The sequence below is a fragment of the Nannospalax galili genome, unplaced genomic scaffold (assembly GCF_000622305.1).
Source record: "Nannospalax galili isolate Female #2095 unplaced genomic scaffold, S.galili_v1.0 scaffold489, whole genome shotgun sequence".
Classification (NCBI taxonomy): Eukaryota; Metazoa; Chordata; class Mammalia; order Rodentia; family Spalacidae; genus Nannospalax; species Nannospalax galili.
In genome coordinates, this window is record NW_008360302.1 from 1,226,738 (window position 1) to 1,231,142 (window position 4,405).

At 45.8% G+C, this 4,405-nt stretch overlaps 1 pseudogene; it reads right to left on the reverse strand.

Annotated features, from left to right (window-relative positions):
* Positions 1-4,405, reverse strand: part of LOC103726637 — a 13,897-nt pseudogene that overhangs the window by 9,011 nt on the left and 481 nt on the right.

Consider the following 4,405-nt stretch of genomic DNA (forward strand, 5'->3'; position numbering starts at 1 on the left):
TGTGTGTGTGTGTGGTATATGACGTACATGTTCCTGTGGGTGTGTGCACATGTTCAATGCAGGGGGGGGTGTGTGTGTGTCTGTGTCTGTGTGTCTGTGCGTGTGTGTGTATACCTTGGCATGTGTGTATGTGTGTAGTGGTCAGTGGGCAACTTTGTAGAGCAGATTCTCTCCTTCTATCGTCCAAGGAACCTGTTTTGGCTAGGCTGGCCAGCCAGTGAGCTCCAAGGATCCGTCTGTCTACATTCCCCATTGCTAGGGTTACAGGCACATGCCTCTGCAGCCAGCTTTTTACGCAGGTATCAGGGAACTGAACTCAGGTCCTCATATTTGTGCTTCAGGGAACTTACCAACTAAGCATCTTCTCAGCCCAAAACACAAATTTTAGAACTAGTAGAATGCAGTCATGGTGGTATGCACTGTGACACCGGCACTCAGGAGGCTGAGTCAGGAAGATAGAGCTCAAGATCAGCCTGGGCTAAATAGCAAGTCCCTGTGTCAAAACAAGAAAGGACAAAAAGAATGAGTATGTCACTATAAAGTGGCCTCCCCACCAATTGCTAAGTCTGTAATGAAAACACAGTCAGAATGGAAGTTCCAATCTAAGCAGGATGAACTGATGCTCTGGATGCTACAGAAGCATCCCTAGGCCAGCTTGCCCTCTGACAGGCAGTGTTAGATTTGTGCTTCACAGCAGCACCGTCCAGCAGAATTTCTGTGATGGCAGAAGTGCTCTAGATCTGTGCTGTTAGACAAGGTAGCCCAGAGCCAGGTTATGTCTGTATTTGAAAGTGACCAGTATGGGAGCCTCATGAAGTGCACCTTCCCCAACCCACTTGCCAGCCTGAGGGCTCTCCTTAGATCTTAGTTTTACACAAAATAGAAAAGATGCTTGTTAAAAGGGGAAACACAGGAAAGGAAGGGAAATGGGAAAAGGAAGAGAAAAGCAGGAAAGAAAAGAAAAAGGCAGCTAGGATGACTGAGGAACTGAGCTTTCAAAAGTATTTCTTTTTAGTTCACTTAAATTTAAGTTGCTGCATGTGGCTGCTGGCTGCTGCATTCCACGGTGCAACTCCACAGCTACATTACCATCTCATAAGAGTATTTCTTACCCAGGTTAGTGTGGTAGAACCAACTGAAGCTTTATCCAGACATATATGCTGAGCTTCACTCCAGACTTGCTGAGCTAGAACTTCTAGGGCTTCTCTGTAAAAGGAGGGGTGATCAAGACAAGGGGCCTGCACAGTATCATCTTGGATGGCCAGGACATTAGCTCACCTCCTGATTAGTGGAGAGTATACGTTACATTTTTTTGGATCAACTTATTGCCTCTTATGGCACCTGGCAGAAAACAAGACTGTACAGAAATAATTGAAAGGAAAAAAGAAAGAAAGAGTGTTAAGTTTTGACAGAGTAGAAGGCAGCTAAGAATTCGCTAATTCCCTCTGAGAGTGCTCTGTTTGGCATCCATCCCAGGGCAGTCCAGGGTCAGCAGGAAGGCACTGGAAAGACAGGCATATTATCAATGACTTTTACCTACTTAAAATGTTTCTTGGCATCACCTTGTCTGTTCAGGATCCAATGCCAAGGGATCTACAACTCAACAGGCTGCTAACATGAAAAGGGCAGGTGGATGGAGCCAAGGCGCATCCATGCTAATCAGACAGACAGCTGCTCTGATTGCAGAATGGGGTGGACAGGAAGCTGCTGAAAGACAAAAGTAAGGCAAAGCACTTGTTAAGTGTTTAGGTTCAGATAGCCCAGCCCCGTCACCAACAGGGTCTCACGGACCTCTCAAGCTCCTGAGAAAAGGGAACTGAGTTGATAAGCATCTTGGTCTTCGAACTCAAGAGAAGCAGACTTTTCTCCACTGTTTGGCCAACACTGCAGGCTTCCCCTTTGATCTCTAAAGAGGACAGGTTTTAACAGTCCCTCTCTCCCACCCCCCCCACCCAACTTTAAAAAAAAATACATCTTCCCGCCTTCTGCAGGAAGCAGAAGCCTCCCCCTTAAAAAGCCCCAGCTCACGACCAGGGGCAGACATTTTCCCTGCCTGGAAGGGAATTTATCCCATGTGTTCCTTTGCTAATAAACTCTATTCCAATGGAGTTTTATCTGTGTCCTGGTGCTTTCTCCTGATCAACCCTATTCATCATAGGCTACTTTTTATCTATCATTAAGTATAAACAATGTGGAAAGTGAGGTGTCAATTTTCAAAACAATAGACAGTCCTCAGGTCCTGTCCTATTATTCTATTTCACATTAAATGTATCATGAGTCATAGCGTAACAATGTCAACAACTCACCTCAATTCCACAACAATGAGAGAATTGATGCTGAGCTCAAACACTTCCAGCCCTGAAGTTAGTACATGGCTTCAGGGGATAAAACTGGAATGGAGAAAATGGGGGAAAATTTCAGAACGAATGCTTATAATGCTGTCTTGGGCACAATTGTTCAGTGTTACTGAGACAGTGTTAACACGCCCTGCTCTGCTCTGGGTTCTGCTCATAGCACAAGGGAAAGCCTCCTGCTTCTCGTCACATTGCCTTTTATAAGGTTCCTAGAGGCTGGGATGCTCTGCCTTCTTCCATTCTCCTTGGAGAAAGGTGCATCTCAGTAAACAAATGGGGATGAGTAGGAACCAAAGTGGAACCTTAAATGTCAAGGATGAGAGAAGCTGCTCCCAGCTGCCAGATTAAAACTCCTTCTCCTTTTTACAATATCATGAACTTCCTTCCCACCAGACTGAAAACATGTGTTTCCATTGCCTCTAAAAAGAGCCCATGCTCCTGAGCCCACCCTCAAGTGCTTGTAGAATGGCCCTGCCCCAGCCTATTTATTGTCACTAATTGTCTGTTTCGTGAGCTTCAAAGCAGTAGATGGGACAGCATCCTGCAAATGTGACTCAGGACTGGTTATCATTTATGAGCTGTTTCCTTTTCTATAAAATGGACCAAAAATTAGAGACATGATAAAACAATTATAGGCACCAAAGTCCTAGAATGAGGCCTGGCTTTCTGAAATATCCTTCCCACCTTCCTACCCTTACTTACCAGGCTACTCAATGTTAAGGTTCAGATAGCCCTGCCGCCTCACCAACAGGATCTCAAGGACTTCTCACGCTCCTGAGAAAAGTGAACTGAGCTGATAAGCACCTTGGTCTTTGAAGTCAAGAGAAACAGACTTTTCTTCACTGTTTGGCCAATGCAGCAGGCTTCCCCTTTAATCTCTAAAAAGCACAGGTTTTAACAGTCCCACTCTCCCACTCCCCCCCCCCACCCAACTTTAAAAAAAATACATCTTCCCACCTTCTGCAGGAAGCAGAAGCCTCCCCCTTAAAAGACCCCAGCTCACCGACCTAGGGCAGACATTTTCCCTGTCCAGAAGGGAATCTGCCCCATGTGTTCCTTTGCTAATAAACTCTGCTTTCTCCTGATCAACCCTATTCATCATACAGCTACTTTTTTATCTATCAGATGGTGCCAAAATCCGGTTCTTACTTCAAGGGACCCGCCTGGACTTCTCCAATGCCACTAACTTGGCTTTCAGGTACACTTCTTTTCTCTCTCCTCCTCTCCCCAGTCCTCTGCTTTACTTTCACCTCTTTCTGGCTCTCCTCACTGTAAACACTCTGCCTTGCCTACTTCTTTTGATCTCCTTTCCCATTGATTTTCACCACTCCAGGACAGCACTGTGGTCTCCGTGATGGACCTGCTTCATCCGTTCCCTATCTTCGTTCCCTCACCTGCAACTCACCACTAGCATCCCCCCCACCTCCTTTGTCAGGGGCCTGCAAGGTCTGCTGTCTTCCATCCTTTTTTCCTGTCTTTGTCCTCTTCCACTGCCTTTCTTCCTCACTGTACTCGGGATGATTTCTGATACCATTCAATCCAACCCATACAATGCTCTGTATCCTTTTCCTCTCTCTCCCTCTCCCATACTAAAGGTTTCTACTCCCTGCTGTGTGCCTGCCTGCCAGCCTGCCATGTGTCTGACCTCCCATGCATGCTTTAAACCTGCATGACCCCCAAAGCTTTTTTCCCTTCCTGTTATTCACCCCTCTAGGCAGCTGCCAAGATTGCCAGCTCGCCTGCCCTGGGAATTTTTATTTTAACATTCTAACAAAATGATAAAAGTTTCCAGCTGGGCCTATTCTTAAATTCTCTTATAAATGTAGCTAAAACCCTTTAGGGTACTCTTTCTCCCCATTTTGACCCAACTAACCTAAACCAGCTGGGCAACTTTGCTGGATCATTTAAACAATTTCAGGTGGCTTGCCCCATGCACAAACAAAAAGTGTTTTAAAAGCCTTTTTTTCTCCTAAACTTTTTCTCAGACAAAGGGGCTTGAAATTTTATCTTGGGCCCTCTTGGGCATCAGGCAAATGGTACTCAGGCGCCTA